This window comes from Lutra lutra, chromosome 2 (genome assembly GCF_902655055.1).
Source record: "Lutra lutra chromosome 2, mLutLut1.2, whole genome shotgun sequence".
NCBI lineage: Eukaryota > Metazoa > Chordata > Mammalia > Carnivora > Mustelidae > Lutra > Lutra lutra.
In genome coordinates, this window is record NC_062279.1 from 15,472,231 (window position 1) to 15,492,459 (window position 20,229).

Here is a 20,229-nt window from a genome sequence, read left to right on the forward strand (position 1 = left end):
GAGTGATCCCCAGAAAACAGTGTGAAAAAAGCAAGGTGGAAATACAACTTAAATGTTTCTTAAATGAAGGATAAACCACGAAATTAATAAAAAAAAAAAAATGAGGGGCGCCTGGGTGGCTCAGTGGGTTAAGCCTCTGCCTTTGGCTCAGGTCATGATCCCAGGGTCCTGGGATCAAGCCCCGCATCGGGCTCTCTGCTCAGCTGGGAGCCTGCTTCCTCCTCTCTCTCTCTGCCTGCTTCTCTGCTTACTTGTGATCTCTCTGTCAAATAAAATCTTAAAAAAAAAAAAAATGATTCCCTACAGAGTGAATTGAGGGAACCATTTAGGAGTGAAAAGTAGAGATTAGATTCTTCAAATATACTTTGTTTTGTAGATTTTACTTTAGAAGCATGATTATAAAACAAGACTGAATTGGAATAAGAGGGGAAAAGAAACTCTTAAAATAAAAAACAATATGATCACAAACTCATACAGACAAATAAAATGGTTTTTCCACAATGCTTTGTATTCGCTTACAAAAATAAACAAATGGTCCATTTAAACCTTCTTAAAAGAAGTATTGTGGTTAAACTTGACCAGCTAGTTTTTGTCTGGGAGCCAGAGTATAAAGAGGGAAATATAAACCCCAAATCTTAAAGAGGGAATTTTGTAATGAGAAATACCTATTTGCTCATTCTTTTCCTGAGTAAACAAATTTCTGTTTTTTTAAGAAGAAAGTAAATCTAACTATCTCATTCTTCTACTAAAAAAAACCTCAAGGACTCCCCACTGTTTACGTGAAGAAGTGTGATACCCATACCCTTGGTAGTATCTGAGATGATTTTAAGTCACCCGTGGACAAGTATTTTCTAAATTTTTAACTGTAATGTTCTTACCGTAAAGTGTATTACAAAAAAAACTAGCATAACAAGTCCCTGATTTCAGGGACATTACGCTAAGCAAGATTTAGTTAAAAAGTGAGCTGATGGGGGCGCCTGGGTGGCTCAGTGGGTTAAGCCGCTGCCTTCGGCTCAGGTCATGATCCCAGGGTCCTGAGTTCGAGTCCCGCATCGGGCTCTCTGCTCAGCGGGGAGCCTGCTTCCCTCTCTCTCTCTCTGCCTGCCTCTCTGTCTACTTGTGATCTCTCTCTGTCAAATAAATAAATAAAATCTTTAAAAAAAAAAAAGTGAGCTGATGGGAATATCCAACAAATATTACAGAGACAACAGGGATATGGCAAAAAGTTGGTGAAGCGTAGGGGAAAAAAGTTGTTTTGGAATCAGCGGCTAACAAGGTGAAGTTCACGTAGCACGCAAGGTCTAATCTCTCCACCTCCTTTCTTGCCACTTCCTGCCCAGCATTTTATGCGTCAGTAACAAACATGGAGTACCAGCGGTTTTCCATCCTCCAAACTATGTCTTGCCTTCCTATGCCTATCCTTTCCTTCTCGCCCGTCCTCTCAACTCCAAATGAGCCCTTCAGCTTACGTGCAGAACATACATCTGTACTTCTGTAACCGCACCTACCCACGGTCTACGGGAATGACGTCTTTGTATGCTTTTAACCCAGAGGATTATGAGCTCCCCAGGACAAAGATTGTTTTATTCATCCTTGTACCTCCAGTGCTAGCACAGTGGTCATTAACTCAAAATTGTCTTGCATGAAACCTAGAGTCAGCATGGAATATGCTTAGTCATAAAATGGTAGAGCTTTTATTGAATCCCTCCTGTGTGCAAGGCAGGGTAGCAGACAGTTGGGAGCAAAGAAGAATAAAAATAAATCCCTTTAGGTAGCCTGTAATGATCTCATTTAATCCTCAGAATGCTTTTATGAGTCAGGAATTATTCTCTAGCTTATAGATGAGAAATGTGAGGCTTGGAGTAGTCGCCATCTAGCATAATGGTTAGAAGAACAGATTCTGCCTTCAAAAAGCTTATATTCAAGGTGTGCCTGGGTGGGGCTAAGTTGGTTGAGTGTCTCACTCTCGGTTTTCAGCTCAGGTCATGATCTCAGGGCCCTGGGATCAAGTCCTGCCTTCTGCTCCCCGCTCCTGGTGGAGTCTGCTTGCCTCCTTCGCCATCTGCCCACTCTCCCTAAAATAAATAAATAAATAAATCTTTAAAAAAACATAGAAAGCCTGTATTCAAATCCACTTACTGAGTGGGTTACTCAACCTCTCTAAATCTAGGTTTCCTCTTCCATAAAATGGAATAATAACAGCAATACCTACTTCTTCGGGTTGTTTTGAGGGTTAAATGAGATAGTGTTGATAAGGCTACCTGAACAGGGTATGTATACATATATTAAGTCTATGTCTATATATCACATTTTGAAATGCATGTATACATATACGTATCACAATAATTATAACATAATAATATAGAAGAGACTATTGTATTGCTTCATGGTTTGTTTCAATTAACAGGAGATGTAAATAAATTACATCCACAAGTAATTTAAAAGCAACTCAAATCATTATATCATTCTTTGAAAATGCCAAAGAGGATTTCATCCATAACACACAGTCAAATATCTGTAATATCTTTCTCATCTAGCAAGAAACTGCCCAAAGCCCTACTGATCAAAGCATGCAACTACTTTCCATCTTTTTCTGCCTATGTCTGACCCTCTCCCCACCCCAAAAGAAAACCAAACAAAAATCTCTCTTCAAACACAGCCTGTGCTGGCTTTCTTTTTTTCTTTCTTCTTTTTGTCTCTCTCATTTCCCCTGCCAAATCCATTCTTTCCCCCAAGTAACTTTCTGCCCTTTCCACTGTAAATCAATTTGGCTGTGAACCTAAAACAACTCTAAAAAGTAAAATCTATATTTTTAAAAGTCTTTGGAGCTTTCTTGGTTTATAGGCTGTGTCACAGTTTTCTGGTAGTCTCCATAACACTGACTGAGTTATTCAGTAGAGGAGGAAAATAACAGCTAGCATTTTTTGGACATTTCCCATATGACAAACCCTGTTCTGAGTATTTGATGTATATTATCTCATTTAGTCTGGACCCTCCCCTCCCCTTAATTTTACCCTGATCTGTGAGGTGGGGCCCAGTTATCAAGATGGGAAAGATAGGCTCACCCTCATTGGGTGGGGGAGGAGACCCTATAAATATGTTACCTTTCTTTCCATGTCTCATTAAGTTAACCTCCCCAAACTGCATGCTTAGTAATGGAGGAGGTAACGTTTCTCTCCAACTCCAAACCCCACAATCTTTGCAAACTCCATGAGGATAAGACCCTAGATTACTTAAAGCAGACCTGTCTCAAAGGATAATAATAGAGTACGGACCAGTGGCTGCCAAAGATTAGTGTGACTACAAAGACATAGCACAGGAAGTTTTGTGTGTTAGTACAATCGTTCAGTATCCTGATTGTGAGGATGGTTACCTAAATTTATACATGTTAAAATTCACAGAATGTATTCCACCCAAAATAACATTTCAGTCTGTGATAATGATAATGAAAAAGGAGGAGGAGAAGGGGAAGGAGGAGGAGGAGAAGAAGGAGAGGAAGAAGAGGAAGAAGATGAAAAAGCAAAGCTGTTTTACAAAATTTCTTCCATCCAATATAGATAAAAAACTGAAATTGACCCCAAAATCAGAAACTAAAAAGTCTAGGCTGTCTTCCCTCTCTAGGAAAACTATACCTAGGGTCAAGTTGTGACTAAGCAAAGGCTCCTTTTTACCTTCCACCTCCTTTTCTGAGCGTCCGCCCTCCTTGCCTGACCCTCTTCTGCAGCCCTGCAAGCAGGGCGCTTGTGGGCTCCTGCTGCCCTCCCACATGCACAGGATCTGCTACTGGTAACATCCGGCCCACTGCCCTGGGATTCCTGTCCTGGGGAGCTCTGTGCCTTCGACAACCATAGCCCTAATCTATGTATTAAAAGTAATTTCTTTGACATGAGGTTCTGCTCTTGGCTGGTTGTCACAGCAGGAAGGATCTACTGAACCCTTGCTCACCAAAGGGAGGTATTGCTAACCAAGAATGATCAAACGGGTTGGAAATATTAGTCAGAAGTAGACAGACAATGGGCAGATGGGGGGCAGGGAAACTTTCACAACCTCATTCCACTCATTCTTTGTAGGTCCTGCCCATTCTGGCCTTCACAGAAAGATGTTATTCCTTTTTAAAAAGTCTTCAGAACAGTGGGGGAAGCTGTCTGGGGGGGGGGGGGGGGCAGAAGTACATGGGAACTCTGTACCTTCTGCTCAATTTTGCTGTAAAAGTGAAAATGCTCTTTATTTTTTTTTTAAAGATTTATTTATTTATTTATTTGACAGAGAGAAATCACAAGTAAGCAGAGAGGCAGGCAGAGAGAGAGGAGGAAGCAGGCTCCCTGCTGAGCAGAAAGCCCGATGTGGGGCTCGAACCCAGGACCTGGGATCATGACCTGAGCCGAAGGCAGCGGCTTAACCCACTGAGCCACCCAGGCGCCCCTGAAAATGCTCTTTAAAAAAATGATGTCTATTAAAAAAGAAGTCTTCAGAGCCTTTCAGTATATATGCTACATGGCAATTCTTCAGGTAGTCTGGGAAAAGTGGACTTTATTACTCAGTAGAGTAATAATAAAATAGAAACAGCTAGAATTTTCTGAACAGTTATCCTATGACAAGCTCTGTTCTTAGTGTTTCGCATATAGGTTCTCATTTAGTTTTCTAACAATCCCAAGATGTAGGTGCTATTATTGTCTCAATTTTACAGATGAGGGAATTGAGGCAAAAGGCCAGAGCCAGGTGACCTCTTGTGACAGACATGGAGTTATGCCACCCGGAGGCCTGGTCCGGGGCTCCCCTGTGGTGGGGGTAGAGCAGAACAGCCAGCCCCTTGCCCTGTGCTCCCCAGGGCTGATCACAGATGCAGAGCATGCCTGGCCCGAGATCCTGCCCTTCCTGGCAACATGAGTGAGGTTCCATCCAAGGTTGGTGTGGAAAGGTCGGGCCATTTCAGCTCAGTGAAGGACAATGACTGTCCAAAGCTCCCTGCAGGGTTGACTGAGGCTGTCAGACTTGGGCATTGTTCCTACCCCTTCCACCTAGCCCTGCTTCTGCCCTGCTTTCATAAGTGCTGATCCTCAACACATATCCTATACCCCAAACTCTATCTCAGTGTGGGCTTCTGTAGGACCCAACTTACATAGCGCTGGCCAGGGGTCACACAGCAGCTGAGTGGTGATGCCATGAGTCAAACCCAGGCAATCTGATGCTTCCATATATAAATACAGAAACAAACACAGAACATTGGTAGCAATGGTTGAAACCATTACTTGGAATATCAGAAACTTTAATTCTTTATAGTGGCTTTATTGATATATAATTCATATAACATACCATTGACATTTTTCAAGTATACACACAATTCAGTGTTTCTAGTATCATCACAAAGCTGTACAACCATCACCACCACCTACTTCCAGAACATTTCACCACCCCGAAAAGAAACCCTGTACTCACAAGCAATTACTCCCCGTTTGTCATTAATTTGGTTCCCCTAAATAATAATTAATGTAGTTAATCTGTTCTTGTGGGTTAGGCTATCCGTTTACTATCATCAGAGGTACAAACTTTATTAATTCGACTCTTTTTTAAAGTATCAAAGCCATAAACATGTTCAAATTCTTGTTTTGTAATGTCACTCCTAGGAACTGATTCTTTAAAAAAAATTAGGAGGAGGCAGAAATCAAATTGTTTGCTACAGTATAGTTTCTACAACTAAGAGCATGGAAACAACTTTGTCCATTGTGGGGATTGGTTAATGAAATCATGGCACTTTAAGAAAATGGAGTATTATGCGTCCATTAAAGACCAAATAGCAGGAAGGAAAATGCCTGGCATCATATTAACCATAGTGGCAGAATAAAAATTGTATCTACAACTACGTAAAACATGTACATATGGATAAAGATCAAAAGGAAATGGAGAAAAATGAAACAGTTGCTACAACAGGATGTTGGAACCGTGAATTATTTTTATCCTTCTGAGTTCCTCTATTATGTCAAAATGTGGTCCTTGCAATAAATGAGAATTGGAGGGAAACATGCATATATCTACACCAGTGAAACTTTTCATTCAGAAGGGCAGGTGGCATGACATGAAATTCTCATCAAGAGCAAAGACTTTGGAATCACGCAGACTTGGATTTTAATTCTGGCTCTGATACTTCTGAGATGTGACTTCAGACCCTGACCTAAGCTCTATAAGCCTCATTTTCCATGATTAACAGGAGCTGATACTATCTACTGCATAGGGCTATTGTGAAAGATGCGGTGAGTGACAGCCCCTACTACCATGTAATAAACGGAAGCTACTGCTATTTTTTTCCTGCATGAGTAACAGTGATGGGACTCATGGTAGTGGGACTGACAAGGGAACAGGGGGAAGGGGACAGAGGTTTTTGTTCATGAAAATACTACTAGTACTGCAAACTTTGAATGGCAATATGACTTTACAGTGAATAAACAGGTAGAGGATTTTCCATCATTCTTATCAAAAGATTCCTCCAATTTAGACCAACTAGACCTTGCTTCCAGGGAGAGTTGGGGTTGAGGTCATTACTCTTTCTTAGCTGGAGACCTCAAAAATTCTGTACCTGTAAGGTACTCTTCAATGTGCTGGTTGAAAACTTCATCAAAGAAAATCAAGGACTGATGAATTTGTGTGACTCATTTTATGAATGAATACAAAGGCCTCCCAACTATTTTCATTGCTGTAATTGTTAGTATTATCATCATCACTAACAAAGAGCCACTGTGGCATATTAAGCAAGTCCTATCCGTCTTTGTCTGTTACGGAGGAGCTATGCTCTTCTCCCAGGCTCGTGTCTCCCTTGAGCACAGGACACACAAGCCCACTCAAGGACCCAGTTCCACTTCCTTATGCCTCCATTTGTCCTCTCTTCTCACCCACAGATAGACATGCTGTAGCACCTTAATAAAAAACAAAAATCCTCACTTTATCCTATAATCCCTTCTAGGTACGGCCATTTCTCTGCTCCCCTTTACAGCAAGAGTCTTTGGAAAAGAACAGAAGAATGCTAAAAATTACGAAAGCAGAGTGATGGGAGTATGTATGTTACATTATTCTTGCTATATTTTTGAACAAAAGTTTATTGAGCTATAATTGAAACACAGTAAATTGTATATGTGTCATATGTACAGTTTAATACTGTATGAGTTTTAGTAGTATACAATAATCATTAATTACATATTTCATACATATAATTTAATAATAATATATGCACTTACCCTGATTATTCATTGTTATTATATAAAACCAAAATTTTTTGTATATTGGTTTTGTGTCCTGTAACATTTGTAACCTCAGTAGTTTTAGAAATTTTTTGTAGATTCCAAGGGATTTTCTACGTAGACCAAGGGTTAGGAAACAATGGCCCATGGGCCAAATGGGATCTGATGCTTGATTTTTAGGTAAGGTTTTTCTGAAATGCATAAATACTCATTGGTGATAAATCGTCTATGGCTGCTTTTGCACTACAATGGCAAGACTGAGTAGTTACAATGAAGACCAGACTATCTGCAAATAGTTTTTGTTTCTATAACTTTTAGCACAAAGCTGAATAAAAGCGATAAAAGCAAACATCCTTGTCTTGTTCTTGACCTTAGAGGAAAAACATTTAGTCTTTCACTATTAAGTAAGATGTTAATATCGATTGTTTGTAAAGGCCCTTCTATAACTAGTTTGCTGAGTTTTTAATCATGAATGGATGTGGGATTTTGTCAAATACTTTTTTCTATTTCTATTAAAATTATCATAGTTTTTTAAATCTTAGGACTCTAATTCTGTAGTTTTCTTTACCTACAGTATCTTTGGTTTTGGTGTCAGGGTAATGCCAGCTTAAAAGTGATTCCATGTTTCTGGCTGTCTGGAAGCGTTTGTATAGATCAGTATCATTTCCTTATTCAATGTTTGATAAAATTCACTAATGAAGTCATCTGAACTTGAAGTTTTCTTGTGAAAAATTTTAACCACAAATTAAATTCTTTAGTACAAATAGAGAAATTAGGGTATATCTTCCTGATTGGGCTTTTGTAATTTGTTGTGTCTTTCAAAGAACTGCACATTTCATCTGATTTGTTGGGTTTACTGGCATAATATTGTCCACGATATTCCTTATCATCCTTTTACCATCAGGGGACAATCTAGTGATGCCACCACTTTGTTCCTGATGTTGAAAATCAGTGTTATCTTTCTTTTTCCTTCATCCTTTCAGATAAAAATATGTCAATTTTATTGTTTCCATCAATTTCCTCTATTGTTTTTGTTTTCTACTGTATTGATTTGTGCTATAATTTTTTTTAACTCAGCTTTGGGTTTAATTTGCTCTTTTTTTTCTAGTTTCTTAAAGTGGAAGCTGAGATTGATAACTTAAGATCTTTCTAATACATCCATTCAATTCAATAAACTTCCTATGTACTATTTTATTGTCATACTGTGCATTTTATATGATGCCTTTTTATTTTCATCTCCTTTAAAATACTTTCTCATTTTCCTTTTTTAAAAATATTTTATTTATTTGACAAATAGAGAGATCACAAGTAGACAGAGAGGCAGGCAGAGAAAGAGGGAGAAGCAGGCTCTCCACTGAGCAGAAACCTGATGCTGGGCTCAATCCCAGGACCCTGAGATCATGATCTGAGCCGAAGGCAGAGGCTTAACCCACTGAGCAACCCAGGTGCCCCTCTCACTTTCCTTTTGATTTATTCTTTAACCATTTATTTAAATTACAAATATTTGAGGATTTTCTAGTGATCTTTTTGTCATTGGTTTCTAATTTAATTTTATTATAGAGAAAACACATTATATGAATTGAATCCTTTAGAATTTATTCAGAATTATTTTGTGGGCCAGGATATTACCAGGTTGGTATATGTTCCGTGCACATTTTAGAAAAATGTGTATTGTGTCATATGCAAGCTAACTATTCTATGACTAACAAGTAGGTTAATTTGATTGATAGTGTTCAAATTACATATTATCTTAGAGCTTTTCAGGTCTTGATGAATGTCTCACAATGACAAATCATTGTGGAATGACATTTTTATCCATGATCTGATATTAATATAGTCATTCTTTTTTTTTTTTTTTTTTAGCTATTCTGTCTTTAGATTAGTATTAACATGGTAAACATTTATCATTATTTTATTGTTAATCTCTTTGTATCTGCATTTGGAGTGTGATTCCTTTTTTTTCTTTTTGAAGATTTATTTATATGAGAGAGACAGAGAGAATATAAGTGGGAGGTGCATAGGGAGAGGAAGAGAGAACCTCAAGCAGACTCCACACTGAGTGCAAAGCCCAATGTAGGGCTTGATCTCACAACCCTGAGATCACCACCCGAGCTGAAACCAAGAGTTTAACTGACTGCACCCCATGGGTATCCCTGAAGTGTGATTCTTATAGGTAGCATATAATGGGTCAAAATTAGCCCCAAAACAAATTCTATTTTATCTATTTTGAAAATCTCTATATGAAATGTAGACCATTTACATTTAATGTGATTACTGATATGGTTAGGTTCACATTTATAATTTTTCTATTTGCTGTCAACTTGTCCCATCAGTGTTTCCTCTCTTTCTTCTTTTTCTGATTTAATCTTTTCTGATTTAATCTTCTTTTAGTTTAATTGAGTATTTTTTATGATATCATTTGATCTGCTTTGTTAGTTTATCAGCTATAACTGTTTTGTTATTTTTTGTGGTTGCTTTAGACATCTTACCTTACCACAATCTGTCTTGAAATGATATTATACCACTGTATATATAACAACCTAAAAGTATGTTACTTTATGTTACTTAAACTTTTTGCTATTATTATCATGTGGTTCAGCTTTATATATGTTGTAGACCTATATTACAGTTATTATTTTTGTTTAAACCATCAGTTATCTTTTAACAAGATTTAAATACTTTCAAAAATCTTATATTTTTACCTATGTAGTTTTCATCTCTGGTGTTCTTCCTTTCTTTGCTTAGATCCACCTTTCCACACGATTTCTTGTAGTGTGAGTCTGCTGGTGATGAATTCCTTCAGCTTTCATATATCTGAAAAAAATCTTTGTCACACTTTTATCTTTCAAAGACACTTTTGCCAGGTACAGAATTCTCAGCAGTCTTTTAAATTATTTTATATGTTTTAAAGATGTTGCTCCACTGTCTTATCATCTGCATTATTTCTGGCAAGAAATCTACTGTCATCCTTATCTTTGTTCTACTATATGTAATATGTCTCTTTTGAGATGTATTTTTAAAATTATCTCTTTATCAGTAGTTTTGAGCTGTCTAGTCATGATGTGCTTTGGTGTGATTTTCATCATTTCTTGAACTTGGGCTTGTTGAGGGCTGTGAATATATGAGTTTATAGTTTTCATTAAACTTGAAAAAATTTCCTTATTATTACTTCTTACAAAATTTTTTCTGTCCAAGCTTCTCTCCCAGTTACATATGTATTAGGCCATTCAACACTCTTCCAAGCCTCACTGCTATGTTGTTTATTATTTTTCTGATTAATTCATTAGTGTTTCATTATTGTTATTTCAAGTTCACTAATCTTTTCCTTTACAATGTCTAATCTGTTATTGATCCCATCCTGTATATTTTCATCTGTGATATTATAGTTTTCATCTTTATACATATTTGGGTATATTAGTATCTTCCATATTTCTGTTTAAATTTTTGAACATATACAATAAAGACATAATCATCATGGTCAAGTCTTTGTCTGCTAATTCTAGCATCTGTGTCACTTCTAAGCTGATTTTGGACCAACTGATTTATCTCGTTATTATGTGGAGTATTTTCTTGCCTGATTAACTTTTATTGGATATCAGACATTATGTATTTTTCCTTGAAGGATGCTGGGTATTTTTGTATTCCTATAATGAGTCTTGAGCTTTATCTTAAGATGTTAAATTACAATTTATTGACCTTTTTCGATCTCATTTTTAATATATATTAGCCAAAAATGCAGTGTCTATGGCTAATTAGTCTCACTACTGAGGCAAAAGCTTCTAAGCACTATAACAAATGTTATGTGAGTCTTGAGTTCCATTGTGGCTAGAGGAAAAAGACACCATTCCCATCACTGTGTGAATACCAGACAATATTTCTGCTAATCCTTTTAAAGGAATCATGTGCTAGTGTGTATTCAGTTAATAATAAAGTGAGACCTTCTCCAGATCTTTGAAGTTCTCTCTCTGTGGCTCTCTCCTCTACAGTATTTTATTCTGTGATGTTAGTCACTCAGTCTCCCTAGACTCTCAGCTCCACATCCTCAATTCAAGGGCCCCACCGGGCTCTGTCCTGTCTCCTGTGCTGAGGCCCAGAAACTCACTCAAAGCAGTAAGCTGCAGCAGTCAAGTGGCTCACTAATTTGTTTCTTCTCTTTCAAGAGTAACTGTCTTTTGTCACCCAAAGTCTTTCAAATCACTGTTTCATGTATTTTGTCCATTTAAAAAAATGTTCATGTGGGAAAGCAAATACAGTGCCTGTTACTCAATCTTGGCTGGAAGTGAAAGTCTCTATTCTTGCTATATTTATTCGTGAAAATGTCCACAAATAAAACAAATTAAGAAAAAAAAAGGAAAAAAAAAAACTCTGCAAAAGAGAGTCTTCTCTGTTTCCACTTTATTCCTTCCCATGCTTTCTCAAATCCACTGCAATTTCTTGTCCCCAACATTGTGGAAACCATGCTCTTCAATGACCCCCAAAGGATGATTCTCAGTCCCCCTTCCACTCACCATCAGCTTGTAACCAGTTAATCACGCCCTCCATCTTGAAACACTTTTTTCTCTTTTATATCCATGATACTGTAACATTCACTCTCTTGGTTTTGCTGCTCTCAACCTCTCTTTTGTTGGCTCCTCTTCCATTTTCCCACCTTTAAAGACTGGAGCACCCCAAAATCAGTCTTTAGGACTTATCTTTTGTCTATTCACACTCCTTCCTTATTTCATTTCATTCAGTCCCAAGATGTTGACTATCATCTGTACATTCACTTTTATTTCAACTCTAATCTCTTTCAGACTTCTTTAACTTGACATTTTCATAAGAATTTTTAACAGATATCTAAAACGTGGCATGTCCAAAAACAATTCTTTTTTTTTTTTTTAAGATTTTATTTATTTATCTGAGAGAGGAAGAGAGAGAGAGGGCACAGGATTGGGGAGGGTCAGGGGAGAAGCAGACTCCCCACTGAGCTGTAAGCCTGACTGTATATCATACTTAATGGGTCCATCCAACAAGAAGATCTAACAATTATAAATATTATGCTCCTAACTTCGGTGCAGCCAATTATATAAACCAAATAATAACAAAATTAAAGAAGTACATTGGTAACAATACAATAGTAGTACGGGACTTCAGGACCCCACTTACAGCAATGGACACTTACATCATCTAAACAGAAGATCAACAAGGAAACAAAGGTGCTGAATGACACACTGGATGAGAGGGACTTCCCATATGTATACAGAGCATTCAATCCTAAAGCAACAGAATACACATTCTTCTTGAGTGCATGTGGAACATTCTCCAGAATAGATCACATACTGGGTCACAAATCAGATCTCAACTGGTACCAAAATACTGGAATTTTTCCCTGCATATTTTCATATCACAAAGCTTTGAAACTTGAACTCAATCACAAGAGGTAATTTAGAAGCAACACAAACACTTGGAGATTTAAGAGCATCCTACTAAAGAATGAATGGGTCAACCAGAAAATTAAAGAAGAATTTTAAAAATTCATGGAAACAAATGAAAATGAAAACACAACTGTTCAAAACCTTTGGGATACAGCAAACGTGGTCCTAGGAGGGAAGTATTTAGCAATATAAGCCTTTCTAAAAAAATTAGAGAAGTCTCAAATACACAAGCTACCCTTACTCCTAAAGGAACTGGAGAAAGAACAGCAAATAAAGCTTAAACCAAGCAGGGGAAGATAAGTAGTAAATATTAGAATAGAAATCAATGAAATAGAAACCAAAGAAGAGTAGAAAAGATCAATGAAAGTGGGAGTTGGATCTTTGAAAGAATTAATAAGATCGATAAACCCCTAACCAGACTTATCAAGAAAAGATAAAGAACATCAAATTAATAAAATCATGAGTGAGAGGAGAGATTGTGACCAATACCAAGGAAATACAATTTTAAGAACATATTATGAACAACTATATGACAACAAATTAGGTAATCTGGAAGAAATGGATGCATTCCTGGAAACTCACAAACTACCAAAACTGAACCAGGAAACTGAAGCAGTAATCAAAAATCTCCCAACAAAAAAGAGTCCAGGGCAAGATGGCTTCTAGGAGAATTCTATTAAACATTTAAAGAATTCATACCTATTATTCTCTGTTTCAAAAAACAGAAATGGAAAGAAAACTTTCAAACTCATTCTGTGAGGTAATACTTTGCTCCCAAATCCAGACAAAGATCCCACCAAAAAGGAGAATTACAAATCAATATCCACGATGAACATAGATGCCAAAATTCTCACCAGGATACTAGACAATAAGGTCCAACAGTACATTAAAAAGATTATTCACCATGATCAAGTGGGACCTATTCCTGGGCTGCAAGAGTGGTTCAACGTTTGCAAATCAAACAATGTGATGCATTACATTAATAAAAGAAAGGACAAGAAGCATATGATGCTCTCAATTGATGCAGAAAAAAGCATTTGACAAAATACAGCATTCTTTCTTGATTAAAACTCTCCACAGTGTAGGGAAAGAAGGAACATACCTCAATATCATAAAAGCCATATATGGAAAGCCCACAATGAATATCATTCTCAATGGGGAAAAACTGAGAGTTTTTCCCCTAAGGTAAGGAACATGACAGTGAGGCCCACTCTCACCACTGTTACTCAACATACTACTAGAAGTCCTAGCCTCAGCAATCAGACAACAAAAAGAAATAAAAGGCATCCAAGAAGGCAAAGAAGAAGTCAAATTCTCTCTCTTCGCAGATGACATGATAGTTTATGTGGAAAACCGAAAAGACTCCACCCCAAAGTTGCTAGAACTCATATAAGAAATCATGGCAGGATGTAAAATCCTGCAACATGGCAGGATATAAAATCACTGCACAAAATCAGTTGCATTTCTATACACTAACAATGAGACAAAGAAAGAGAAATTAAGGAATCAATCCCATTTACAATTGCACCAAAAACCTAGGTATCTTAAAACCTAGGAATAAACCTGACCAAAGTAGTAAAGTATGTGTACTCTGAAAGCTATAGAACACTTATGAAAGAAATTGAGGAAGACACAAAGAAATGGAGAAACAGGGCTGTCTGGGGGGCTCAGTCAGTTAAGCAACTGCCTTCAGCTCAGGTAATGATTCTGGGTCCTGGGATCAAGCCCCATGTCAGGCTCCATGCTTGGCAGGGAGTTTGCTTCTCCCTCAGCCTCTCTCCCTGATTTGTACTCTCTCTCTCACTCTCAAATTTAAAAAAAAAGAAAGAAATGGAGAAACATTCCATGCTTATGGATTAGAAGAATAAATATTGTTAAAATGTGTATGCTACCCAGAACAATCTTCAATTTAATGGAATCCCTATCAAAATACCATCAATTTTTTCAAAGAAATAGAATAAATAACCCTAAAATTTGTATGGAAGCAGAAAAGACCCTGAATAGCCAGAGGAATGTTGAAAAAGAAAACCAAAGCTGGTGGCATCACAATTCTGGACTTTAAGCTCTATTAGACATCTATAATCATCAAGACAGTATAGTACTGGCACAAAAGCAGACACATAGATCAATGGAACAAAACAGAGAGTCCAGAAATGGACCCTCAACTCTATGGTCAACTAATCTTTGACATAGCAGGAAAGAATATCCAATGGAAAAAGGACAGTCTCTTCAACAAATGGTGCTGGGAAAATTGGACAGCCACATGCAGAAGAATGAAACTAGACAATTTTCCTACACCACACACAAAGATAATCTCAAAATGGATAAAAAGCCCAATATGAGACAGGAATCCATCAAAATCCTAGAGAACACAGGCAGCAATCTCTGTGACCTTGGCTGCAGCAAATTCTTGCTAGACACATCTCCAAGGGCAAGGGAAGCAAGGGCAAAAATGAACTATTGGGACCTTGTCAAGATAAAAAGCTTTTGCACATTAAAGGAAACAGTCAACAAAACTAAAAGACAACGGACATAATGGGAGAAGATATTTGCAAATGACATATCAGATAGAGGGCTAGTATCTAAAATCTATAAGGAACTTATTAAACTCAACACCCGAAGAACAAATAATCCAATCAAGAAATGGGCAGAAAACATAAACAGACATTTCTACAAAGAAGACATCTAAATGGCCAACAGACACATGAAAAAGTGCTCAACATCACTCAGCAACAGGGAAATGCAAATCAAAACCACAATGAGATACCACCTCACACCAGTTAGAAGGCCTAAATTAACAAGTCAGGAAAAAACAGATGTTGGCAAGGATGGGGAGAAGAGGGAACCCTCCTACATTGTTGGTGGAAATGCATGCTGGTGCAGCCACTCTGGAAAACAGTATGGAGGTTCCTCAAAAAGCTGAAAATAGAGCTACCCTACAACCCTGCAATCACACTACTGGGTATTTACTAAAGATACAAATGTAGTGATCTGAAGGGGTATGTGCACAGGAATGTTTAGAGCAGCAATGTCCACAATAGCCTAACTATGGAAAGAGCCCAGATGTCCATAGACAGATGAATGGATAAAGAAGATGTGGTGTATGTATACAATGGAATATTACTCAGCCATCAGAAAGGATGAATACTTAACCATTTACATCGATGTGAATGGAACTGGAAGGTATTATGCTGAACGAAATAAGTCAGTCAGAGAAAGACAACTGTCATATGGTTTGACTCCTGTGTAGAATATAAGAAACAGCACAGAGGATCATGGGGAATAGAGGGAAAATTGAATGGAAAGAAATCAGAGAAGGAGAAAAACCATGAGAGTCTCTTAACTATAGGAAACAAACTGAAGGTTGCTAGAGGGGAGGTGGGGGGGTGGGGTAATTGGGTGATAGGCATTAAGGAGGGCATGTGATGTGATAAGCACTGTGTGTTATATGCAAATGATGAATTATTGAATGCTATCTCTGAAACTAATGATGTACTATATGTACATTGAATCTAATTGAATCTAAACTAAACAAATAAACAAATAAAACCCTTGTCAGTGCTAAGGGGTAGATGACCTAATATAGGACCCTAGGTTAGCAGGTCACATTAATATGATTTTGGATATGCAAAGGTAAAGTTTAAAGCCAAGATGGGTATACAAGGCTAAACCGCTCTGTATAACAAAGAATAAAAATATTATTTCCTTGGAGAGTCTGAATGGAAAGAGGCCCAAGAAATAAAAACTGGGGCTCCACATAAGTGGGAAAGATAAGGGGAACCATGTTACGTGAGAGGAGGAAAGAGTTGGAGAGTAAGATGTCTGGTAAGAAACTGGAGAGAGAAAGCACAGAGTCTCTCCATGGAGGTTAAGAGAGAGAGAGAGAGAAAGTTCAGTGATAACAAGAACTCAGAGCCGGGCTGTCCCTGGAAAGGGACAGGAATCTTGGGAACTTGACCCCAGTTTTACTCAAAAGTGACTAAGACTGTCATATCTCTGGAATGGGAGGAGCAATGTATAAATACAACCTACATTAATCTCCTTTCCACCTTTTAAGAAACTGATGGAAACAAATAATCAAGATGTCCTCTTTGGAAAACAACAGCAACAACAATTTGATGTGAACGGAGCCCCCTGGGGTCCTGCAGGGAAAGGTGGGAGGCAGTGCAGCCATGTCCATAACAGAAGGTAGGCTTCCAACTCTGTTAAATGTTTCCATTATCAGAGAGGATGAAGATGTGGCCATCCCACTGCAAAAAACAAAGTCAAGGGCTAAAGTCTTACTCAATTTTATCCTAGGCTATTCTTATTAAGATAGGATTTATTAAGATAGTCTATTGTTTTGGCTAGGACATCAATTAGTCTTAATCTGACATTGAATTACATTGACATTCATTACCCTTAATTAAAAAATAATAAACTTGAAAGTACTGTTTTAATTCTTTGCTATGAACATGTCTACAACAAAATTCACAGGAGAGCAAAGAGTAACTGTTTAAATCAGTGTGTTCTCTTTCCACTTGGGAAACAGAGCACAGAACAATGATCCTTTTATGACCACACCTAGCATTTAGATGCAAAGTTATCTTGTAATCTTGAAGTAAGGTCCATGGGACCACTGTGACCCACCAAAGGCCAGCCATCCTGAATTGGAGGACACTCAGAATATGTCCCTGCAAGTTTTACTTACAGTCCTATCTAGGTGAAGAAATAAACGGTCTTGGGTGAAAACAGGAATCTCTAATTCTGAAACATGGCTTTCTCTCCCATCTATTTCTTGTAACAACAGAACAAAGCAGAAATCAAGCAGCAAAAACATAGCTCAAATGCTGCAGCCAACTGTCTATTTTTTTTTTTTTCACATTCTGCCCACACCTTAAATAAACATGAAACATTATAACTAGCTGCAGTCAGATACTACAGGAAACAGCAAGGCCAGAAGAAAAACCTCAGACATCCGGCCTTCATCCTTCTTCTACATGAAATCTACTTTGCTTCATGACTATAAATGTTGCCTTACAGAAAGGTAAAATCAGACATGATGTCATAGAATGACTAGGTCCACACAACCTTTCTCGAAATTATCATTTTGCTGAAAAGCACACGACTCACAGATCGGAAGAAAATTATGTTTTATCAGAGGCGACCAAAACTAAAAATTGTGTTTGTATCACTATGCCAGGAACAAGACATGGACGGGCTTCAATATGAGAGTCCATTCCTTTGGATGTTTTCTTAAATGCCTGTTAGCTATTTATGGTAGTAATTATAGTGGAGCTGGGTCAGGGTTATTTATAAAGCTTTGTTGGAAACTAACATCTCTTTTGTTGTCCAGAGCAACAACCTCAGGAGAAAACAAAAGAAGGCTGGTGAGTAGAACAACAGCAGCAAAGAGTGCACATTTTCTCTCATGTATCAGTGGAAAGCAAATGAATGGGGCCTCTGACCTAGAACCAACCACCCCTGCACTTAAAATGGCAGCTTGTGGGGGCAGCTGGGTGGCTCAGTCAGTTAAACCTCTGCCTTCGGCTCAGGTCATGATCTCAGGGATCAAGTCCAGCATTGGGGGGGGGGGGGGGTCCTTGCTCAGTGGGGAGTCTGCTTCTTCCTCTTCCCCCTGCTAATGTTCTCTCTCTCAAATAAATACAATCTTTAAAAAAATAAAATAAAATAAAATAAAATGGCAGCTTGGGGCAAATCGAAAGGTTTGTTGCCAATCTGTTCTCTGGGCTTCATCTGCTGAGAGATTTTCATTCTGTTTTGCAACTGAATAAAAAGACCTTGAACCAAACTGCCTATGGCCCCAAAACTCCTGTATTAATAACAATTCTGACTTTTGCATCCAAACCTCACAAGTCTTTTATCTGTTCAATTCCAATAATTTTACTTTTAGTCTACTTCAGTGATTCTTTTTTTAAAAATTTTATTTATTTATTTATTTATTTATTTATTTATTTATTTATTTATAAGAGAGAAAGAGAGAAGGAGAGCGATGGTGAGACACAGCAAGCACCAGCACGGGGAGAGGGAACAACGCGGGAGCATGAGGGAGAAGCGGATTCCCCACTAATCAGGGAGCCCCATGCAGGACACCGGAATCAGGACCTGAGCTTAAGGCAGTCACTTAAGTCGACTGAGCCACCCAGGCGCCCCCTACTTTAGTGATTCTTATCAATGTCCTACCTTTGATACTGAATTCTGATCAGAATGACAACAGCCACCTCTCAATAAATGCTTATTACATGCCAGGCCCTAGGCTGAACCTACGTTATACATCAGCTCTTTGTAACTGGAACAAGCCTATGTATTAAGTACTATTATTCTCAGTTTAGAAGAAACTGAGGCTCGGAGCCATTAGAGAACCTGTCAAAAGCCACAGAGCTAAGTAGGGGGATTTAGGGAATGTTCACCGGAGTCTTTCTATGCTGCCTCTTCACTACTTCTTCCACCTTCAACGTATCAAACTGAAATTCCTCCCTTCTTTCCAACAATCTGCTCTCCTTCCACCCTTCTACCTGGCTCCTATCTCAGGATGGAGTCGTCACCAGTCATTCCACGGACATTGTACTGGGTGTTCATCTTAACACTTCATCGGGGCATTCATATGCATTGAGAGCCTACTGCGTGCTGGGTACTGTTCTAGGTGCTGAGGACACATCTGTGAACAACACAGACAAAAACCCCTGCCTGGTGGAGCTTACATTCCAGAAGGGGCCGAAAGACAATAAACAAGAGCAAGCCGCGAAGCACCTGTGCTGGTCCTGCCTGAAGTGAGGTGCAAAGAACCATCTCCCCGTTCAGAAAAGCAGAGTCTGGGCACAACTAGGCAGCCGTTTCTCTGCTGCAGAGCTGCCGCGTTCTTGCGACTGGATAAAATAAGCTACTCCCAAAGCTCTCCAGGCGGCCCACAAGCCCCTCCTACCTTAAACTTCCCAGACAGGCCGAGCCACTGTTACCCAGGAAACGGCCTGGCAGGAAGTAAGGCTGCACGGGCAACATCACGAGGCATCCTGGAAGTTGTGGTCCGCGCTCAGAATGCGCAGGCGCAGCGGTGGAGGCGGGGGATGGGGCGGAGAGGAGCGCACCCAGGAGCAGAGCCCCACGGGGATTGTAGTTTTTCATGAATTACGCGCATTAAAGGCGTCAGAAAATCAGACGGTGCGGTTGGAAGACTTCTCATTTCAGAAGGTAAAGGTATCCGGCATGAATGCCTGTGGGACTGGGAGACTTGGTTTGGGAACGGTGTGGGTCCTCCTCCGTTCAGCAGTAAATCTGAGATGAATTGAGATAGCCCCCAAATGGAGAGAGTGGGGCGAAGGACAGACCCCATAATTTGCAAACGGGAATGTGGAACGACGAGAGGATACAGTGGAGTAAGGGAAGGAAGACGCCCTAGAGACTCAGAGAAACGACAGACCTCAATATTCACTTCATGAATCAGAACATTTTTCAGAAATTTTGGCCTCTTCAAAAAGGACACAAAAAAATTATGTATCTGACATGCAATCTAATGAAAGTATGGCACAGTCTGGAAGAATATGCCGCAAACCGTTAAGATTTTTCTTTGGGATTACCTTTTTTTTTAC

General features: G+C 38.7%; 1 long non-coding RNA gene across 1 annotated transcript; it reads right to left on the reverse strand.

Moving 5' to 3' along the window:
• Positions 1-4,967: 4,967 nt before the first annotated feature.
• LOC125091270 (uncharacterized) lies at positions 4,968-19,556 on the reverse strand. Its single transcript, XR_007124637.1, has 4 exons — positions 19,345-19,556; positions 9,932-10,340; positions 7,227-7,420; positions 4,968-6,908 (listed from the first exon to the last, which is right to left on the reverse strand). It is a non-coding gene; the product is annotated as an uncharacterized LOC125091270 (long non-coding RNA).
• Positions 19,557-20,229: the final 673 nt, after the last annotated feature.